The 23662-nt window shown below is 40.7% G+C and overlaps 1 non-coding gene across 1 annotated transcript; it reads left to right on the forward strand.

Moving 5' to 3' along the window:
* Nucleotides 1–12519: 12519 nt before the first annotated feature.
* LOC114514769 lies at nucleotides 12520–12682 on the forward strand. Its single transcript, XR_003686116.1, has one exon. It is a non-coding gene; the product is annotated as a U1 spliceosomal RNA (small nuclear RNA).
* The last annotated feature ends 10980 nt before the right edge of the window (nucleotides 12683–23662 follow it).

The raw sequence follows: 23662 nt of genomic DNA on the forward strand, positions 1-23662 counted from the left end.
CTTTTTCAGCTGCAGCCTATTGCATTATATGATAAACCATGGTTCATTCAACAATAATTTTGTCTGCCCTTTCTGTGCCTTTTTAAAAAATTATATTTTATTGATTATGCTGTTGATTTCTTCTCCTTTGCTCCCCATCACCCAACACCCCTCACTCCCTCAGGCGATCTCATGACCATTGTTCATGTCCATGGGCCATGAACATAAGTTCTTTGGCTGCACCATTTCCTATACTGTACTTACATCCCCATGGCTATTCTGGAACTACCTATTTGTACTTCTTTTTTTTTTTAGATTTTATTTATTTTTATTTTTAGATAGAGGGGAAGAGAGGGAGAAAGAGAGGGAGAGAAACATCGATATGTTAGAGATACATTGATTGGTAGCCTCTGGCGCACCCCTAACTGGGGACCTGGCCCACAACCCAGGCATGTGCCCTGACTGGGATTTGAACCCATGACCTTCCAGTTTGCAGGCTGGCACTCAATCCACTGACCCACACCAGCCACAGCCTATTTGTGTTTCTTAATCCCCTAACCTCTTTACCCATTTTCCCCCTCCCCTCTCTCATCTGGCAACCATCTGGTAAGTATTTTTCTCTTGCTACTTTTAAGAGTCTCTTTATCTTTAACCTTTGGCCTTTTAATTATGATGTGTCTTGGAATGGGCTTCTTTTCTTCTATCATAATTGGGACTCTCTGTGCTTCCTGGACTTGCAAGTCTATTTCCTTCAACAAATTAGGAAAGTTTTCTTTCACTATTTTTTTCAGATAGATTTCCAATGTCTTGCTCTTTCTCTTCTTCTGGCACCCCTATGATATGAATGTTGTACCTCTTGAAGTTGTCCCTGAGACTCCTACACTGTCCTCATTTTGAGGGGTTCTTTTTTTCTTCTTGTTGTTCTGCATGCTTGTTTTTTTTGTTGTTGTTTTTGTTTTTACTTCCTTATGTTCAAAATCATTGATTTGATTCTCAGCTTCATCCACTACAGTTGTTCGTGTAATTGTTCTTTATTTTCATTTAGTGTATCCTTTATTTCTGACTGGGTCTTTTTTATGCTTTTGAGGTCCTTACTAAGTTCCTTGAGCATACTTATAACCAGTGTTTTGAACTCTGCATATGATAACTTGCTTATCTCCATTTCCTTCAGCTCTTTTTCTGAAGTTTTGATCCATTCTTTCATTTGGGCCATGTTTCTTTGTCTCCTCATTTTGGCAGCCTCTCTGTGATTGTGTCTATGTATGTATTAGGTAGAGCTGCTTTGACTCTGTGTCTTGGTAGTGTGGCCTAATGTAGTAGGTGTCCTGCAGGGTCCAGTGGCACAACCTCCCCTGTCGCCCAAGCTGGGTACTCAAGGTGTGCCCTTCGTGTGGGCTGAGTACACCCTCCTCTTGTAGTTGAGCCTTGGTGTCTGCTGGCAGGTCAATGGGAGGGATTTACCCAGGCTAGTCAGCTGTAAGAACTGGCTGTGACCACTGACCACCAAACTCCACCATCTGTGAAGGATTAGTTGTGCAGGGGCAGGGTGGTGGTTCTCTGACGTGGTCTCTATGTGTCAACTGGGTGCACTGGCCATAGGGTTTCCCAGGTGGTGCAGGCCAAGGTTAGCTCTCACCTGTGTTTTGCCCAGGGTACCATGCCTGAGCTGTAAAGCAAACTGAGAGTGCTGCTACTTGTGCTGGGCTTGGAGATTCCCTTGTAAAGCCAAGATGTGAGTCTAATCTGGCTGCTACTAGGACTCACTGAAGCCAACTGTTGTTTGTTTGATAGGATTTAGGAGCCAAGACTAGCCATTCTTATGGAAAAGAAGCTTGGGTGGGCCTATAAATTGGATGGGGCGGGACTTCTGGGGATCTTCAAGGTCGGTCAAACAGTGTTAGCCAGGTTGATGGAGTCTCAGATATGGCATGTGTTTACCAGCTCCATGGGAAGAAGGTTTAGAAAAGGGACAATGGCCTCTGTTCACCTTGATGCCAGACACTCCAGTTTCTCCCTGTACGCCACTGGTGCCTTTCAAACTGCTACCCTGGTGCTGGAGCTCAGAGGGAGTGAGTCTGAGTAGGTGAGTCCATGTGTGGGTTCTTTAAGAGGAATTGCTTGGGGTTGTTGCAGTTTCTTTCCCCAACTCAATCCTCATTGGTTTTTGCAGCCAGAAGTTGTGAGGACTTACCTTCCTGGCACTGGAATTCTGGGCTGGAAGACCTGGTGTGGGTCCAGGACTCCTTCCTGAAATTGTCCTGAATTTCCTTCCTGAATTTTTATTCATGTGGGTGTTGGACCAGCCCATTTTGCCTCTCTGCCTCTCTCCTCCTCCTACCAGTCTGGATGGATGTGGTTTCTTTAGTTCCACAGTTGTCAGACTTCCATTCAGCTTGATTTCTGATGTTCCTGGTGATGGTTGTTCTATATTTTAGTTGTAATTTTGATGTGGTTTTGCAAAAATCAAGCCATGTCTGCCTACACCACCATCTTAACTGGAACTCTGTGCCTTTAAAAAAAAAGGTTTTATTTATTTATTTTTAGAGAGAGGGAAAGAGAAGGGGGAAAGAAAGGGAGAGACTCCATCAACCTAGCTAACACTGTTTGACCCACCTTGAAGATCCCCAGAGGTCCTGCCCCATCCAATTTACAGGCCCACCCAAGCTGCTTTTCCATAAGAATGGCTAGTCTTGGCTCCTAAATCCTATCAAACAAACATCGATGCGAGAGAGACAAACATCTCTCAGTTGCCTCTTGTTTGCATCCCCAACAGGGGACTGGACCCGCAACCATCATGTGCTGACTTATTTGTTTTTGTCACAATTTTTTAGAAGGCACAGAAGGAGTTCCCTGACTGGTGTGTTTCAGTTGATTGGGTGTTGTCTTGCAAAACAAAAGGTCTCTGGTTCAATTCCTCGTCAGGGCACATGCCTGGGTTGCAGACCAGGCTGACACCCTGGATTTTCTTGACTTCACCCTCCAATAGTAACATTGCCCTATTTATCTCTGTATCTCAGCATAATGTGTTGTAGGAGTGTTTAGATCCTGGGAGGAGCTGAACTAAACAGTATAAAAAGAGAATCAATTCCTAACTGATCATGCAGAATTGTTTATTTCCATATTTGGCTCTCAAATTGGCTCTTGTGCTCATTTCCTCCAAGATGAGAAGTTTGATGAACTATCCATTCCATGTACCTTAAAGATACAGTCAATTTTTGTTACTTACAGTAGTTATGTTCTATAAAATTACTACAAACACTGAGTGGACACCGGACCATGCTTCTGGAAATACACAGGGATACATTCCTGCCAGCCTCTGGCCACAACATTTTGTCAACCAATCAATACATGACCTTGTTTCATGAGTGCTTCTGTTTGAAAACACCTTATTTAATATATATTGTGGATCGATTGAACTCATGGCCAGCAGCACTAAATTCATGCCTGAGTGAAGCTTACATGACACCAGTATTTCCTCCATGAGGCCTGTCACGGCCTCTGTGCATGAGGAACACTGGACAGCGCTTCTGCATGTGAGTGCCATTTTATTTTATTTATTTTTAAGTATATTTTATTGATTATGTTATTACAGTTGTCCCTTTTTTTCTCCCCTTTTCTCCCCTCTGCCCTGCACACCCCCTCTCTCCAGCATTATCCCCCTTAGTTCATGACCATGGGTCATATATATACTTCTTTGGCTTCTCCATTTCCTATACTATTCTTAACCTTCCCCTGTCTATCTTCTACCTACCATTTATGCTACTTATTTCCTGTACCTTTCCCCTCATTCTCTCCCTGCCCCCTCCCCACTGATAACCCTCCATGTGATCTCCATTTCTGTGATTCTGTTCCTGTTCTAGTTGTTTGCTTAGCTTGTTTTTGTTTTTTAGGTTCAGTTGTTGATAGTTGTGAATTTGTTGTCATTTTACTGTTCATAGTTTTGATCTTCTTTTTCTTAACTAAGTACCTTTAATATTTCATATTATAAGGGCTTGGTGATAATGAATTTCTTACATGGGAAGCACTTTATCTTCCCTTCCATTCTAAATGATAGCTTTGCTGGATAGAGCAATCTTGGATGTAGGTCCTTGCCTTTCATGACTTGGAATACTTCTTTCCAGACCCTTCTTGACTGTAAGGTTTCTTTTGAGAAATCAACTGACAGTTTGATGGGAACTCCTTTGTAGGTAACCATCTCCTTTTTCTCTTGCCGCTTTTAAGAGTCTCTCCTTATCATTAATCTTGGGTATTTAATTATGATGTATCTTGCCATGTTCCTCTTTGGATCCAACTTCTTTGGGACCCTCTGACCTTCCTGGACTTGCATGTCCATTTTCTTCACCAGATTGGGAAAGTTATCCTTCATTATTTTTTCAAATAAGTGTTCAATTTCTTGCTCTTCCTCTTCTCCTTCTGGCACCCCTATGATTTGGATGTTGGAAAGTTTAGAGTTGTCCCAGAGGTTCCTAAGACTCTCCTAATTTTTTTGAATTCTTGTTTCTTCATTTTGTTCTAGTTGAATGTTTATATCTTCCTTCTGTTCCAAATTGTTGGTTTGAGTCCTGGTTTCCTTTCCTTTACTGTTGGTTCCCTGGATGTTTTTCTTTATTTCACTTTGCATAGCCTTCACTTCTTCCTTTATTTTGCATCCATACTCAATCATTTCTGTGAGCATCCTGATTACCAATGTTTTGAACTCTGCATCTGATAGGTTGGCTATTTCCTGGTTACATGGTTCTTTACCTGGAGTTTTGATCTGTTCTTTCATTTAGGTCACATTTCTTTGTCTTGGTGCACCTGTTACATTGTAAGGGGTGGAGCCTTAGGTATTTGCCAAGGCAGCGAAACCCACTTCTTGGCATTCTGGTGCTGTATGTGGGGGAGGGGTCTGAGAGGGAACAATGCTGCTTGCCTGGCTCTCGCCCTGCTTTTGGTTACTTCCCTTGTTACCTGTAAGCAAATTGGGCCCTTCTGGTGCTAATTCCTGTGCAGGTGGGTTTGTGTACATTCTAGGACCCTGTGGTCCCTCCAACAGTCTCCCCTGTGAGCCTGGAAGTTTCTTTCACTGCTGTATCCCCCCACAGATTTTTACAGCCAGAGGTTTTGAGGCTCTACTTTCCTGCACTGGAACCCTGGGTCGCTTGGTCTGTCTTGCATCCCAGTTGTTCCTCCTGGTTTATTTGCATGTGAATGTGGGACTGCCTAGTTTTCCAGTCTGCCAGCTGCTGCCTTACTGTGCATCCTCGCTGCCCTGACTGCCTGTCTCAGCCCCTCTTACCATTCTGGATGAATGTTTCTTTTCTTTTCTTTTTTAAAAAGAATATTTTATTTATTTACTTTTAGAGAAGGGAACAGAGGGAGTAAGAGAGGGAAACCTCAGTGTGTGGTTGCCTCTCGTGCGCTACTCACTGGGGACCTGGCCTACAACCCAGGCATGTGCCCTGACTGGGAATCAAATCTGTGACCCCCTTGTTCACAGGCTGACCCTCAATTCACTGAGCCACACCAGCCAGGGCTGGATGAATGTTTCTTCTTTAACTGCTTGGCTGTCGGACTTCCACACAGTTCAAGTTTCTGGCAGTTCTGGCTGTCTTTTTGTTTTTAATTTGTTTGTTGTCCTTCTTCTTTTGGTTGTGCAAGGAAGTGAAGTTTATCTATCTATGCCACCATCTTGGCTGGAAGTCCATTTTGTTGTATTTTAAATATTTTATTTGTTTGTTTTAAAGAGAGAGGAAGGGAAGGAGAAAGAAGGGGAGAGAAACATTGATATGGGGGATCTGGCCCTCAGCTCAGGCACATGCCCTGACTGGGAATTGAACTGGTGACCTTTCAGTTTGTGGGATGACACCCAACCACTAAGCTATACCAGCCAGGGTGGAGTACCATTTTAAACTGTAGATTCATCATCATCAACAACAAAAAGCACAAAAATAAGAAAAACAGTGACACTAAAAAACTTCAAAAAGTACAATTGTTTATAGTATAAGAGCTGAGATAAGAAGGCAGAATGGCATCTCATTTGGCCTCAGCTGGATAGGAAGACTCAAATTTTTCACTGTTCTGTGCATGCCTATGACCGTGAAAATGTTGAATATTGCTTTAGAAGGTTATGAATAAATTTTAGCAAGTAGGCAAATTTACAGATACGGAATCCAAGAATAATGAGAACCAACTGTCCATAGTTGGGGAAAAGAAATGTTTTTACTGTTGTTAATTTCAACTGAGAGTAAGTCTGGAATTTGAATGCTGAATAATTTTGGAAGGCTGATTCTTCTTCTTCTTTTTTTTAATGGGCATTTTTAAAAAGAAATGTCAGCAGATTGGGCATAGAGCCTGGGAAAGCCCCACTTTGCTCTATTGCTGCTTCTGAGCCAGAGATAAGGCGTGCAGCTCAGTGTGCCGCCCACGCGGGGTGGGCACTCCGTTCCCACACCATCAGGAGCCCCTCAACATCAGGCCAGTGCTGGCTGGCCGGTGGAAAGGCTTCAAAAAGCAGGTGACACATGAATAAATTTATGAATGAGCACAGATAACCTGTCCAGATGGGTGTCAGTTTTCCTACTAGTGAAAGAATTCCAACAAAAGAATTTTTTTTAAGTCAAGGGAATAAAAACCTCCCACAGTTACTTTCCTCATGGACGGTGTCCCTGTCATAGAATGAAGTGCATTGAGTTTCATGTGCCCTTTCTCTGAAACCCAGTGTGTGAGGGAGCAGAAGGTTGATTATTCTAAAATCTGATTAAAGTGTCTAATGTTCAAAATGGTACAGTTATGTGCACAGCCTCGAAAGGAGACACAGCCAGATGCTCCCAAGATACACTGGAATTACTTTGTTATCTAGAGGAGACACTAATGTTTTTGAAGCATGATGGTATAATACAGCTGAAGATTTTCTGTCATTTTAATGTTTATTTATAATCACTCCCAGTTTGATTATCCCCCCTACTTCTCTAAAAGCATCAGTATCAAGACCATGAGTAAATACAGGTGCTTCATCAGGCACCACCAAATGCAGGGACACGGGGGAAATTCCACAGGTCACATCCCTCCACTGCAGCCAGGACAGCTCAGAGTGTCTGTGCAGGACCCAAAGAGGAAGTGTGGCTTTCCCCTCTGGGGTCCACTCTTCACAAGGAACCAGAGCCCTTGAGACTAGGTTGAACTCTTCTCTAGGAATTTAGCTCCATCTACCTGCCACAAAAAACTGAGTTTATGATTCAGTAAAACAAAAACCTACAAAATCAGCATTGTTAAAAAGTGTCCACAGCAGATGATGAAGTTAAACCATACAAAAGATTCCAAAATAGAAGCACCAATGAAAAAATATAGTCTTAAAGGATAGACCATCACAATGTCCCATGGTACCTGTCCCCCAGGCATTACTAACTAGGTCAAAGATTCATTCTGACAATGGAAGTTATTCGAGGGTATGTGGGGATGTGTGTGTATGTGGCACTTTTTTTTTTTTTTTTGGAATTAGTACCACTCCTTGTTCTTTTCATTCCAGTGTCTTTATTCACATCTGTTCTATAGATCCCTGGAAAGGGGGCAGGGTCCTGGACCCATAAGAGAGGATACACATTTACAAATTGCAACCTCTCCAGTTGATACAAATTATATACAAAGTGTATGCTGTTACACACAAGTATCTCTAGTTTGTACACATATAGATTGCCCTTGGGAATTTCAGATTGGAAACCTGTCCAGGCAGCTCTGATTTTGACAGATAGTTCCATCAATGAGGCTGTCTTAGATAGAATCTCTGTGTTCTGTAGTGATTTCAGTGCTGGCTGGGGATGACACTTTTTTTTTTTTTTAAATCTAAGAACGTAACTGCCAATGCCACCTTTATAAAACAGGAGATTGCCAATAATAATATTTAGTATTTCCCTTACAATGTATTCATGTAGGAAGGTTCTGGATGTCTAAGAAAAGATAATTAGAACATAATTTAATTTTAAGAATGCAATAGAGCCTAATCTCAGAAGTGGCCAGCACAGTCTGGTGTCCCGTAAATAAAGTTTGGCCACTGTTTAATGGGACTAGAAAGGGAACGAGTGAGTTCTAGGTGTGGCACGGCAGGGATGCCTTCAGAGGTAGGAGCTCTTGGCAAGGCCACTGAAGAGGGCGTGCCAGAGTCCCGAGGCCGTTCCCTTGACCTTGGGCAGCAGTTCTGACAGGGTCCTGGAAATACAGATGCTCCTTGACTTACAATGGGGTTATGTCCCAATAAAATATAGTAAGTTGAAAATGCATTTAACCTCCCAAACACCACAATTTAGCTGAGCCTACCTTCAATGTGCACAGAGCACTTACATTAGTGTATAGTTGGGCAAAATCATCTAACACAAAGCCTATTTTATAATAAAGTGTTGAATAGCTCATGTAATTTATTGAATACTGTACTGAAAGCGAAAAACAATTTTTGTAGGCGTACTCACCAGCAATGTGCACGCCTGAAAACACCCTGGGCCTGAGGAATAATAAAATTATTCATTAACAAATGATGAGAACTGACTACTGTGCTGGATACTGGGCAACATGCTTTCAGGAATGAGCTCATTTACTCTTGGTAAGAACTCCACGAAAAAGGCTCTGCTTTTATCACCTTTTTATGGTTGTGTGAACTAAGGCAAAGAAAGGTTAAGCAACTTGCCCAAGGACACAGCCATCCTATCCTCCAGCTCTGCCAGAATGACCAGACCACGTGCCAAGCTGACCAATACAGGCTGGACTTCTACTGTCTGCCTTGCCCCCTATACAAATAAAATCAAGGACAAAATCTTAAAATAAAAATCACTTTGGTTTGAGAGGTTATTGGGGTTCAAGTGGAGAAAAGTGATCTTCAATTGTCGAAGCCCTAGGTTAGTAAATTATTAGTAATTTTCTTTACTAAATATGCACTGGATTCTTTAAAAAGGCTTTCAAACACATCAATAATTCACACACCTATGGATCCTATACCAAAAAATGGATGAAGTTAACAATAATGTAATAAAGTGTCAAAGTGAAAATTTAGATTAAGTATTGCTGAATATATCTAACATCTGTTTCTTTGCATTAGCACTTGTGTTCTTACTGTTTTTAAATGTCACTATTACTTACTCAACATTCTCTTCCCAGCAAATGCAGCCATTGGACAAAGAAAAAATCATAAATACACTTACAGTTTCCTACTTTTGTTGCCACTACTCTCACCAAGTTATATTAAATTACTTGGTAAACTTACTTAAAGAATTATAATAGATTTTTTAAAGAGGCAAAATAAGTTAAATAAATGAAATTCTTGCTGATTGTGCACCCAGCAGTGAGCTCTCATAGGAAAACAGCGTCAATCTTGAACAAATTACTTTGTAAACTATTAGATGCTGCTGGGACCAACCCCCCCACCCCCCAATTTGTGTTATCAGTAAGTTTTGAATTGATTATCTTGGAGAACATTAACCACAGTAAAATGTTCTGGACACGGGTATTAGTAAAATCTCTTTATTAATTAAAAAAGGAAAAAAGTAATTATATTGTCTGCCAGGTTCCTTAAATCATTTTCTATGTGCAAAGTCTTGTAGCTGCTTGAGACTTGCTCACATCCTTATGTAAAGTGGTTGAGGAGAAACAAGTGTGAGTTTGCAGTGAACATTTTTTTAAAAGATTTTATTTATTTATTTTTTAGAGAAGGAAGGGAGGGAGAAAGAGAGAGAGAGAGAGGGAGAGAGAAAGAGAGAGAAACATCAATGTGCGGTTGCTGGGGGCCATGGCCTGCAACCCAGGCATGTGCCCTGACTGGGAATCAAACCTGCGATACTTTGGTTCGCAGCCCGCGCTCAATCCACTGAGCTACGCCAGCCAGGGCTTGCAGTAAACATTTTAAGAGTGTGGTTGCTGAGAGGGTTGGGTCAAGCTGGCCTTGAAGACCTAAGCTACTTTGTGGAGAGAATCTGCTGACATCTCCCACCTTCCCTCCCACCTGGTAATAGTTTTCAGGACTTTTCTTAGCATCCTCCCTCCCCTCACTGAGGCTGGCAAGGAGTAGGAGCAGTAGTCTGTGGCCAGGGTCACGGGGACCCCGTGTAGACACTATTGACATGAGGTTAAATGCTTTATTCTGGGGGCCATCCTGTGCACTGTGGGATGTTCAGAAACATCCCTGTCCTCTCCCAATAGGTGCCAGTAGCACCCATGGCCCCAGATGTGACGGACAATCAACTATCCCCAGACATCGCAAATTCCCCTCGACCCTCTTCACTGAACTAACTTAGTTGGCTGGGAGAGTGTGCAGGCCACATTTGGGGGTGAATGTCAGATTTAGCAAAATAAAGCTCTATTTTAGTATAAATACAGTATGTCCCAAATATTACACGAGACTGATAATAAATGTATATTCTTTGAGAGACTTGCAAAATATAAATGAAAAGATAGGACATGAAAACTCTTTTTTCTAGTAATCCATGGCTTAAATCCTTTAAAACAACTTGATCAGTGGCTGGTATTGTGTTAAAAGATGACCACAAAACAGTGTGTTAGTTTGCTGGCATGCCATTTTTCAGTAGTGTGCTGTAATTATAATGGACTTTATTGACATAATAAATATGAGAGCACAGGTGGTATTCACTTCAAGATGTTTGATTGAAGAAATGAAAGATCTTGTAGTATGGAGTTGACATGGAGAATTTGTTAAGCCACAATAACATTTTGCAATAGCTATGACATTGGGGTCATAAAGTGACTAATCAAGAGGAGAAAATTTTTATAATATAGAAATGACTATATTGACTTATTTTATTCTTAGTTGTAATGCCAAAGGTGAATGAGCAAGGGAGGGCAAAGGGCAGAAAATTGGGACAACTGTAACAGAATAACAATAAAAAATAATTTAAAAAAATGCCAAAGGTGAGAGTGAACAGCTTTCCCACCATGTAGCCTAAAGCTGAGTGGGAAAATCTATACAAATACTGTCTGAAATCATAAGTTCTCATTAAATAATAAAATATGGCCATTTTTTTTATTTTTAAGAATACTGAAAAAAAAGCACAGGCTCCTGGCATTTTACTATGTGGCCTTTCGAAGCTCATGTCAACATGCGTAAACACGAAAATGTGAAGAAAAACCACTGGTGATTTTTTTCAAAACAGCAATTGAGGCCATGTTAGAGACAATATTTTTCTTATACCAATCAAGATGTAAATATCAAAATAATATTTAATTTAGGGCAAAACATAAAAAGTTGTGCAAATTCCAAGGATTTTTTGAAAAATAAGCTGGCTGCTTTAGGTCAACCAGTGGAACAAAGATTTGTGCTTTAGGTGCGGCCATGGCTCACTGCAGCCACAGGCAGAAGATAACCTTGGAACAAACTGCAGCCTGGAGTTACAACGCCCAACGGCCCAGGGGTCTCACAGCAGCACCTCCTTTTTTTATCCAATTATAATCCAGTAAAAGCTCAAAGCCCCTCCCCTCAATGCTGATGTATCTCCCCACACTGTGCCCCTCTCCTCTCTTGGAGAGTGAATAAAAATTTTCTTTACGTTTTTTTTTCTTTTTGTGAATTCTTTCACAGCTTGAGCCATTGGCCACTCTAACAACTGTCTTTGGACTAAACATTTCTTCCCCATGCCACTTCTCAGTCTTTCTCACAACTCCCATTGTTATTTTAGGGTTACACCTATTTTAATGCCTCATAAAGTCTCATTTCCCCCATTAAGTATTATATCCTAAACTACGTTGAAGGTAGTCACAATTCCTTCAGGACTTCCACTCTGACTGTGACACCAAGTAGTGACATTCACTACTTAGTTGCATTTCTATGCCTCTGACCTCACTTAAGCAGTTCGATCTTGAATTTTAAGCATTTCAAAGGAGCACATTTCTGTAAAGAATTTACAACACTAGGCATATTGATGAGATTTTATTCATAGTGAATGTTTTAATAATAAAAATGAATGCTTTCTACACCCTCATATTCCAATAGCCTACTCAAAATGACTAAGAATAATTATTCGCAAATACAAGGTGGAATTTGTGATTGATCTTTCATCTTCTTCAAGTGATGACTAGTTCTCCTGAGGGAAGAGACTGGTAAGGCTAGTCCTGATGGAGGTCAGCTTAGTTACAATACATTGCAGACAATTCATGACGTTAATGGATTTGGAAACTTAGAATGTCTGACATGGTGCAGTGTTAAAGAATGATATATTTCTTCGGCAATTTGTAAGATCTGAGAAATGCTAAAAAGTCCTAGAGGTTAGAATAGTTGTTGTCTACTAAAAAACAGTGTGAGATAGTTTATGATTTATTTATATGAAGTTTAAAACTTAGCACAACTAATCCATGGCTTCAGAAGTCCAGATGGTGGTTGCTGGTGGGGAGCGGGTAGGGAGAGGAAGAGGTGGGAGGGGAGTTCTGGGTTCCTGCTTACCTTCTGTTTCTTGCTGTGGGTCGTGAATGGTCCCCTTTGTAGAAAAATCTATTGAGTTGTACACTTAAAATCTGAGCACTTCTTTTTATGTTATGTTCAATAGATTTTTAGATGTAAAAACATAGGGTATATTACCTGGCTGGGGAGATACCATGATCACAAGGGCGGTTTTCCCAGGGCGAGGCTTATCCACTGCACTCCGGACGTGCTGACCCCTGCGATTTCCCCAAGTGTGGGAAACTTGACTGCAGGATTTGTGGTAGTGGGGGGCTGCGTTCATGCTCTCCCCTAAATAAAAAGAAAAGAAAACACAGAGCATAGAAATCTTTGCTAGTCTTTCATGGAAAGTTGATTTGAGAATTGTCCATCTAACAGAATTTTTAAAAATAGATTTTATTTCGTAAAACAGTTTAAAGTTTAAGGAAAAATTGAGCATCTCATTCAGAGTTCCTTACACTCTATACCCAGTTTCCACATTATTAACAGCTTACATTAGATGGTATATTTGTTATAATTAATAAACCTGTATTGATACATTATTATCAACCAAAGTTCATAGTTTATTCCAATTTCCTTACTTTTTCTTTATGTCCTTTCTCTGTCCCAGGATCCACCATGACATTTAGTTGTCCCATCTCTCAGGCTCAGCTTGGCTGTGCCTATCTTTCAGACTGTTTTTTTCTTAAGATTTTATTTATTGGTGGACTGCGGTGGGGGTTGCCGTGGTGGGAGAAACTCCCGGTCTCACACGGGAGTCCATGGGAAAGGGCACTAGAGATGAGTAGGTGAGCCACAGTCTTCCCTCTCTGACCCCTCCCCCACAGGCAGAGCCCCAGTGCAGCAAAGAGGGTTGCCCTGCCCTGGTGAATACCTGAGGCCCCACTCCCTTACAACTTCACAGGGGCCCCAAATAAAGAAATATAGCCCAAATGAAAGAACACAGCAAAGCCTCAGAAAGAGAAATAAGCGATGAGGAGATTGCCAACCTAGCTGATGGAGAATTTAAAGCTCTGGTAATCAAAATGCTCACAGGACTGATTGAGCTTGATCGAAAAATGAAAGATACCCAAAATGAAATAAAGCAAAATATTCAGGGATCCAACAGTGACAGGAAGAAAACCAAGACTCAAATCAATGATGTGGAATAAAAGGAAGAAATAAACATCCAACCAGAACAAAGAAACAACAGTTCAAAAAAGTGAAGAGAGTCTTACAAACCTCTGGGACAACCTGAAACATTACAATATTCTAATCATAGGGGTGCCAGAAGGAGAAGAACAACAGCAAGAAGTTGAAAACTTATTTGAACAAATAATGAAGGAAAACTTCCCCAACCTGGCAAAGGAAATAGACTTCCAGGAAGTCCAGGAGGCCCAGAGAGCCCCAAAGAAGTTGGACCCAAAGAGGAACACACCAAGGCACATCATCATTAAGTTACCCAAGGTTAAAGACAAGGAGAGAATCTTAAAAGCAGCAAGAGGAAAGGAGAGTTACCTATAAAGGAGTGCCCATGAGGCTATCAGCTGATTCCTCAAAAGAAACCTTGCAGGCAAGAAGGGGCTGGAAAGAAGTATTTGAAGTCATGAAAGGCAAGGACCTACATCCAAGAATACTCTATCCAGCAAAGCTTTCATTTAGAATGGAAGGGCAGATAAAGTGCTTCCCAGATAAAGTCAACTTAAAGGAGTCCATCATCACCAAGACATTATTATAGGAAATGTTAAAGGGACTTATCTAAGAAAAGGAAGATAAAAAATATGAACAGTAAAATGACAACAAACTCACAACTATCAACAAATGAGCCTAAAAAAATAAAAGAGAGAAAAACAACAACAACAAAAAAACTAAGCAAACAACTAGAACAGGAACAGAATCAGAGAAATGGACATCACATGGAGCATTTTTGGTGGGGAGGGGGAGGGAAGGAGTTGGGGGAATAAAAAAAAAGATTTTATTTATTTATTATTAGAGAGAGGGGAAGGGAGGGAGAGAGTGGAGAGAAACATCGATGTGAGAAACCTTGATCAGTTAGTTGTCTACCACACCCCGCCAACCGGGGACCTGGCCTGAAGCCCAGGCATGTGCTCTGACCCCCTGATCAGGGAGGAACCAGTGAGCTTTCGGTTTGCAAGTGGGCGCTCAATCCACTGAGCCACCGCAGCCAGGGCCTCTTTGAGGCTGTTGAGGCTGTTTCTGATATTTTGACAGTTTTGAGGAGGAACTGGTCAGGAGTTTTGCAGAATGCTCCTCTACTGGGATTTGTCTGAAGATTTTCTCATGACTAGAAGGGTAATAGATTTGGGGGAAGTCTAACAGTATTTGGTGAAACTTTTTAAAAGTTGTTGTTTATCATGTTCCTTAATATCCCTGTACAAGGAACTTCGTAGTAAATTCCTTTTTTTATCCCACAGGAGAATAAATAGGGCTGTCTCCTTAGATTAATTTGTATATTGTCTTCGTTGGGGGAATCAAAACTAATCAAAACTATATAATCCAGTGTGTTTTCTTTTGTGATTCTGCAGCCAGAAACACAACCTCAATCTGCTCATCTGATTGTGTGGACACACTTACTCCCTCTGCTGTTTGTGAGAAACACTGATCAGCTGTCTACCACACAATTTGGTATTTGGTGGCTCTTTTGTTTCTTTCTTTCTTAATTTATTTTTTTATTGTTCATTACAGATTCTTTTGTTGCTTTCTTAATCATTCTACTGTGTATTATGATTAATTTGTGAACCACCTGTATTAGTTTCCTAGGATGGTTGTAACAAATTACCACAGACTGGGTGGTTTAAAACAACAGAATTTTATTCTCTCTTGCCCTGACCAGTGTGGCTCAGTTGGTTGGAGGGTCATCCCATATACCGGAAGGCTGTGGGTTTGATTCCAGGTCTGGGCACACAGCTGGGTTTCAGGTTCATCCCTGGTCAGGGCGTGTACAAGAAGGTAACAAATCCATGTTTCTTCTCACATCTTGGTTTCTCTCTCTACCTCTCTACCCCTTCCCCTCTCTCTAAAAGCAATGGAAACTTGTCCTTGGGTGAGGATTTAAAAAAAAAGAAATTTACTCTCTCACAGTTTTGGAGACTAGAAGCCTGAAAGCAAAGTGTTGTCAGGGTTGGTTCATTCTAGAAGCCCCGAGGGACAATGTTTTCCATGCCTCTCTGCTAGCTTCTGGTGGCTGCCAGCAATTCTAGGCATTCTTTGGCTTGTAGACACATCACTTTAATCTCTGCTCCATGTTCACATGGCTGTCTCCTTGCATGTCTCTGTGCATCTTCTCCAGTTCTTATAAAAATACCAGCCATTAGATTTGGGGCCCACTCTAATCCAGTGTGACCTCCTCTTAACTAATTACATTTGCAAAGACCCTATTTCCAAAAAAAGATTACATCTGAAGTTCTGGAGGACATGAATTTGAGGGAGACACTATTCAACCCAGTGCAGTACCGTATACCATTTTGGAGATAGATGAGTATAAATGTTAAATAAATGAAAACAATAATTGTTACCCTTTACTAATCTGCTAACTCATCAGAGTCATCAGGGATTTCATAAATGTGTCAATAGTCTTAAAAGAAAAAAAATTGCCTAGTCTTGGCTGGTGTAGCTCAGTGGATTGAGTACTGGCCTGAGAACCAAACAGTCACTTGGTTCAGTTCCCAGTCAGGGCACATGCTTGGGTTGCGGGCCAGGTCCCCAGTGGGAGGTGTGTAAGAGGCAACCACACATTGATGTTTCTCTTTCTCTTTCTCACTCCCTTCCCCTCTCTCTAAAAATAAGTAAATACAGTCTTTTTTGTTAAAAAAAGAATATATTTTTAAAATTGTCTAATGAAACTTTGCAGTTGACTCTCTTGTTTTTAACAATCAGGCCCCCCTGCTGCCTCCCAAAATGTGATATGAAAAGTGTAAGAGAACCAACACCAAGACAAGGGAAAGGTTTTCCTGCTTGATGACCTGTGGGTGTCTCCTGCAGGGAACTTGGTGACACCCATAGAGCACTACAAAGGCTGCAGGGCCCTCTGTGGCTATTTCCATCTGAGCTCTGAGCAGGAAAGTGGAAGGATAAATCGACACTCCCTGGAAACTTGTGGCAGTTGTCTGCTTCTTTTGAGTAATCTAATATATGATCAATTTAGAGGAAATTGAATTGAAAAAGGAAAATAGTAGAGCCATTTCGACCTGTTTTCATGGCTGGCCTAGGCAAAGATACTATGAAGCAGAAATACCAGTCACAGTTATTATGCTACCCATTTAGTGATGGTTGCCAATGGAATGTGGCCTTCTGTATCTTCCCAACCATCATTTCATAGGGACGGCTGTACTATGAACCTTATGAGTTTAAAAATGGGGGGGGGGAGTAATGTTTATTTTAAGGTCTAGAAAAGTTGAGTAACTCTTCTAATATTATACAGCAAATTAAGGTCTAGAACTAGAAATAAGTGCTATATTATAAGTCTTATCTCCCCATCACTGTGCAAAGCAGCCTCTCTGCTCCCTAATGACTGCAATGCCCTCTCCCCTGCTTTTGCAGCTTTGCCACATATTAGAGGCTGATATTATTCATGATCATCAAACAATTCACTCAGCAAACACTAGGCACTACATCAGCAGTGGGAGGATTCTGAGGAGAACAACTTTTCAAAGAGTTTCAGTCTAGAAGAGACTGACGTGTATACAAATAATTCTACTGCATTTATATTTATCTTTGTCCCACTGGAGCTGTTCAAACCTTTTATTTGACAGATAGGGAAAGTGAAGCTCAGAGAACTTTGTTTGACCGACATAGCTAATTAGTGGCAAAGCCGAGATGCTGAGCAGAGAGCCTGACTTTTAGTTTCTACAATTCATGCTAGCTCCTCCTAAACCCATTTATTTTCTTATTTTAGACAACTGTGCAGTAAGCTGTTCAGATTAGAGAACTCTGACTGTACTGAAATTAAGCGTGTTGAGAAATACTAATTGTCCATTTCTCAGAGTGTGGTTTTCTCCTGCTTCCTTTGGCATATGCCAAATATGTGAACAATATGAATAGGCTATCATTCTCTGAGCAAACCCCTAAACATGTGAATAAACTCAACAAAGGACAAAGCCTGGGACTGAACCCAAGGGGTTCCTCCTGCACAACGCTGCAGGAGGAAATCTCTGCTTTTCTTAAGCATTCATATTTTTACTGTGCAGTAATATTGAGTGGTAAGATAGGTAATCAATATAAGTAGTGGTTGTTCAAAATGGTATAGTGGCCTCAGGTGTCAAGGTACCTCTTAAAAGTATTTTCTAAGCCATGGCCAGTATAGCTCAGTGGACTAAGCATGGGCCCGTGAACCAAAGGGTTGCTGGTTTGATTCCCAGTCAGGGCACATGTCTGGGTTGCGGGCCAGGTCCCCAGTCGGGGGGCACGGGAGGCAACCACATATTGATGTTTCTCTCCCTTTCTTTCTTCTTCTCTTCCCCTCTCTCTAAAAATAAATAAATAAAATCTTAAAAATATTTTCTAGAATAACAAAGTGATGAGCATCATCCTCATAGACAATGAAGTGGAGAACACAGAAAAAAAGACATTTTTTGCTACAGTATCAGGCATTGTTACATATTTTAAAAATACATGTATGTTTGCAGTATGGGAAATTCATTTCTAAACATAAATTTGTTATGTGTGTGAAAGTCTTGAGGCACCCTGGCCAGGTAGCTCGGTTGGTTAAAACATTGTCCTGATACACCAAGGTTGTGGGATCAATCCCTGATCAGGACACATACAAGAATCAACCAATGAATGTATAAATACATGGAACAACAAATTAATGTTTCTCTTTTTCCCTCCTTTCCTCTCTATAATCAATAAACATTTTTTAAAAGTACAAAAAAAATCTGGAGGAAATGGCATTTTAATTAAACATATTTTATTGATTATGCTATTACAGTTGTCTCATTTCCTCCCTTTTATTCCCCTCTGCCCTGCACACCCCCTCCCACTTGCATTCCCCCTTTTAGTTCATGTTCATGGGTCATACATATAAGTTCTTTGACTCTAACATTTCCTGTACTCTTCTAACACCTCCTGTCTATCTCTACCTACAATTTATGCTACTTATTCTCTGTACATTTCCCCCCTCTCCACCCACCCTCCCCCCACCCCCGCCCCACTGATAACCTCCATGTGGTCTCCATTTCTGGTTCTGTTCCTGTTCTAGTTGTTTGTTTAGTTTGTTTTCAAATAAGTTTTCAATTTCTTGCTCTTCCTTTTTTCCTTCTGTCACCCATATCATTTGGATGTTGGAACATTTAAAGATGTCCTGGAGGTTCCTAAGCCTCTCCTCATTTTAAAAAAATTCTTTCTTCATTCTGTTCTGGTTGAATGTTTCTTTCTTCCTTTTGGTCCACACCTTTGAGTCTCAGTTTTGTTCTTGTCACTATTGGTTTCCTGTACATTTTCCTTTATTTCAGTTAGCATAGACTTCATTTTTTCCTCTAATATGCGACCATATTCAACCAATTCTGTAAGCATCCTGATTACCAGTGTTTTGAACTTTGTATCTGATAGATTGGCTGTCTCTTAGTCACTTAGCTGTATTTTTTTCTGGAGCTTTGATCTGTTCTTTCATTTGCGTCTTTTTTTTTCTTTCTTTCTTCTTCTTCTTTTTTTTTTTTTTTGTCTCAGCATGCCTGTTACACAGTAAGGGCAGAACCTTAGGTGTTAACTGGGCGGGGCAACCGACATTGCTACCTTGTGACGCTATCTGTGGGGGAGGGGTCCAAGAGGGAACAGTGCTGCTTGCTCCACTCTTTGCTGGTTTTCAGGCACTTCCCCCTCTAACCCACAATCAAATTGGGCCCTTCTGGTGCTGATTCCTAGGTAGGTGGGTTTGTGTACATTCTAGGACTCTGTGGGTCTCTCCAATGAACTCTCCTGTGAGGCTGGAAGTTTCTCTCGCTGCCTCAACCCCCACAGATGTTTTTAGTCAGATGCCAGGGTCCAGCCTCGGTGGGGTCTCAGGGTCCCTGAAGGACGCACAGCTAAGGTGAAGTGAGTAAAGGGAGACACCCGGTGGGGTGCCGGAGGACAGCCAGGCTTTTTGGGCCCAACTGACTCACGGAGAAAAATCAATCTTTATTTTTATGGGGAGGTTATACAACATTCAATGCATAGCATGATTATTAAAACAGAAATGGTTACTATAGAAATAATTTCAAAAAAACACAGAAGGTTTTACAGATCAATCATGTTAAAGAAATAACCGAAAAGTACAGGAGGTCCCACATATCAAACATATTAAACAGAGGTTGTTTTGACCAAGAGGGTCATTAATCAGATAGCCAACGAAGCTGTATGGGCACAAATTTTCAGATGCCAATTAATAACTAGGTATCTATTAAGATTCTAGGGATTGGTCTAAATTAAAAAGATGCAAGGGGTGACTTGTAGGTATATACAAATCAACTATTATCCATTGAGGTTAAATTTGTCTTGGTTAGGTAACTGATTTTTTACCTAGGTTTTTTGATTTATACATCTTGGGGGGGCCATGTTTTGTGTTTGTTTCCATATATTGAGATTATTATTTTCAACTAGAACTCCTTGCTTCTTTACACTCCTGTCCAGGGTATGGAAGGGGTAGTGGCTCTAATAAATCTTAAGCTTTCAAGTGGTGACTCCCTAAGAAACATTCCTAGCAACAGCTTCCTTCAGAGTTCTGGCAGCTGGTCTGCCCATGGTTTAATTTTGTCCTTAACTTCCCAGGTGGGGAAGTAGGCAGCATTAGGGTTGCTAGGGGTCTCTATTCTGTGGTCAGCAAGTCATTTCACGCAGAATCAGAGGCATTGTGCAGATTTTTGTTTATAACACACAGGTATCTAAAAAATCCCACCACCTATTGTTAGCAGGGACAGGCTACAAGAGGAGATAGACAGGAGATCCGGCCACAGTCACCTCTGCTGTGCAGATGCGTCTCATCCGACCTGACTGTGTCAAAGGTCAGCTGTTGGTCAGCTCCCAACAGTCAGAGGCTTGGAAAGGGCATATTTTAGAGAAATGGTTGGAAGCAGGCTATCGAGTTTAAAACTTGAGTACAAATTCTAGAAAGTGATGAATGCCAAACTAAAAAAAAAATTGTTAATTTAATCCAGGCGGGTGTAAACTATGGCTCACAGGCCAAATCTGGCCAATTGACTGTTTTATTAAGTTTTATTGTGATTTGTTTACCTATTCAATAGGTACAGATACCTATTGTCCATGGGTGCTTTCTGCACTATAAGGTAGTTTTGAGTAATTTCAACAGACCATATGACCCACAAAGCCCTTTATATGTGACCCTCTTACAGGAAAAAATCGGGCTCCTATGAAGATAGTGTTGAAGGTTCCAGACAAGAGAATGCTCTGGTGTGAAGCTATGAGAAGCTTAATCTGGCAGGAGAGTGTAAGATGGGCTGGAGCAGGGAAGGGTAAGAGCCCACCACCTGCCCCTGCCGTCTTCCAGTATAATGCCACCAGTGCCTAAATGAAGTTGGTAGCAATAGAAATAGGGGGACAAGGGCAAGAGCAAGAAATATTCCCAAGAAAAATAGAACCTGACCCCTAATTAGATAAAGTGGCACAGAAGAGGATTCAAGGCTACCTTCAAGGCTCTGAGCTTGGGTTACCAGATGTACATTTATGTTGGAACTAGAGGAAAAGGAGCTGGCTTGTGGTGGGCTTCTGAGTTTAGTTTTAGATATACTGAGCTTTAATATACCTCTCTCTTAAGTGGGTAGAAATGCCCACAGATGATTGGCAAGGTGGAGCTGGAACTTGAGAGGTCAGTGATATGGTTAATTGCAATGCAGCTGGTAAAGATATGTTGTAATAAAACTTACAAAGGTTTTTAAAAATTATATAGGTCTAATATAAATTGTCATGAAACATAGCCCACAACAGGCCTCCAAAAAAATGGGCCCTTCCTATTGTTGCATGAGTAACTATCCAGTGGGCCCGGCTGGGGGGCAGCCTGATTCTCCTCCAAAGACCAAACCTTATGCTTTGTGTGCTCATGACCTTCTCCTCCTGCTCTCTCCTGCAGCACATGGGCTTCGGTAGAGTGTACGCCAGGCATATAGAGTATAAAAAGAACACACTGCCATGCATAACCATCCCTGTGCATAAACAACAGGTACTGAACAATTCCAGTCCCTGCTCATTACTCATTTTATCATATATCAACTTGTACATCAGGTTCTTAGTAGGTTTTCCAGTTTCACTGTGTAGTTAGACCTCCATTCTTGCTACTTACAGTCAAATGCTAATGTTTTCGTTTCTCTTCTCAGTTGCTTTGCTTGTGGAACAAATTAAGTTCTTTTCTGCTTAAGCCATCCAGACTTGAGAAAGAATCTGTCCATCCCACAACTCCGCAGATGCTGACTCAGCAGTTTGCAAGGATTCTCCTCCAGGATTTTCCAGAACATTCTTGGACACCCCAGCCTTAGGCTGCTCCAGAATTCCCACTGTTTTGTTTTTCATGAACTCTCTCTTTTCCAACACTTCTTCATACTTTCCTGAATCCAACTGTTCCCCCAACTGTCCTTTTTGCTCTGTCTCTTGTTTCCTCTTATTTGCTCCAATAGTTCTTAAATTGCGTTGATTAGCACATAAACCCAATTTCCACATCTAGTTCTTTCAACCCTACTTACAGGTAACCTTGCTCCTTTTCTCCAGACATAATTTTGCAAACTTTCACACAGGTATCTGCAAAAGTTAGCATGCCTACATTTTATTTACTTATTTAATTTTTTTTAAACTTTTGTATTTTAGAGACAGAGGAGAAGAGGGAGGGGGAAAGAGAAAGAGATACACATTGATTTGTTTTTTTACTTATTTGTGTATTCATTGGTTGCTTCTTGTATGTGCCCTGACCAGAGATCGAACCTACAACCTTGGCATATCAGAACAATGCTCCAACCAAGAGAGTTACCTGACCAGTGACTACAGTATATTTTCATGTTGGCTGGTTCCTCAATAATGGAGGAGTGGGGAGGTATTTCAGCTCCTGGTAGGAATATTGTAATAACAGGAGCAACTTTAGAAAAGTTATTGTTAAATAAAAAGTGGTCTTATAATTCATTAATAGAATTGTTAATTTTTCCTACTGATTAGTATGTGTGAAGTTGCTTACTATATGTTTTCCCTGTCACCCCTTTGTAACATGCTTCCCAGATGGTTTGACAGCCGGCATGCTCCAGGGAGGTGACAGGTATAGCCTCATAGTATTTCTTTAGCCAGACACACAAGCTATTTCAGCTCTGACCTTTGTTCACTCACCCTTGACTTCTACATCAAGTGTCAAGGCTAGGCATTCCTTGTCCTTGCTTCTGTTCACATTCATCCAACATGTACTGACAAGTCAATTTTACTGGTAAAAACAAAACAAGTTCACAGAATTATTATAAATAATGAAACAAAAGAATTATTTACACAGTAAGGGGGTTCCAATCTCAATGTTCATATCAACAATCCCACTCTTTTAGGGTAGTGTTTCAAAACAACATGTCTTATGAAAAATCTGTTATGTCCTGGCAAGGCTGACTGTGCTTGTTCAATCTTAAGACAGCTTTCAGCAAAAATTACTAAAATGTAAAAAAATACAAACAAAATTTAAGATTATATCCCCCCCACTGAAGCTCAATGAAAAATGTGTGCAAACTATTTTTATACCTTCTTTTTTTTCTTTAAAATGGATTTAAAATGCTGGCTGTTTTTAAACAAAGGGACTTGAAAGGAATATGGAAATAATTTTAAAGTTTTCCCTATTCAGTTTGAAATGTAGAAATGCATTATCTGCTTTCCATATTATTTGGAAATGAAAAAATAACAAATGAGGAAAAATAAAAGCCATGTTTTGATAATAACATGAAACTTGCCTCTGATGTATTTTTCTTTTGTAATATATGGCTGTATAATAAACACCAGCGTTGTGTTTTCTTTTTAAGGGAAAGGTTCAATAATTTACTTTTCTTATTATTTAAAACATTTAAGTATAGTCAGTATACAATATTACATTAGTTCCAGGAGTACAGTATAGTGATTCATCATTTATATACCCTACAACGTGATCAACACAATAAATCTTGTAATCATCTGCCACCATGCAAACTTATCACAATGTTATTGACTACATTCCTTCACCCATTTCTCCCATCCCCTCCACCCCCTCCCATCTGGAAACCACCAATCTGATGTCTATTTCTACAACATCAAGAGTCTGGTTTTGTTTTGTTTTGTTTGTTCACTTGCTCGTTTTTT

This window comes from Phyllostomus discolor, chromosome 3, assembly GCF_004126475.2.
Source record: "Phyllostomus discolor isolate MPI-MPIP mPhyDis1 chromosome 3, mPhyDis1.pri.v3, whole genome shotgun sequence".
Lineage (NCBI taxonomy): Eukaryota > Metazoa > Chordata > Mammalia > Chiroptera > Phyllostomidae > Phyllostomus > Phyllostomus discolor.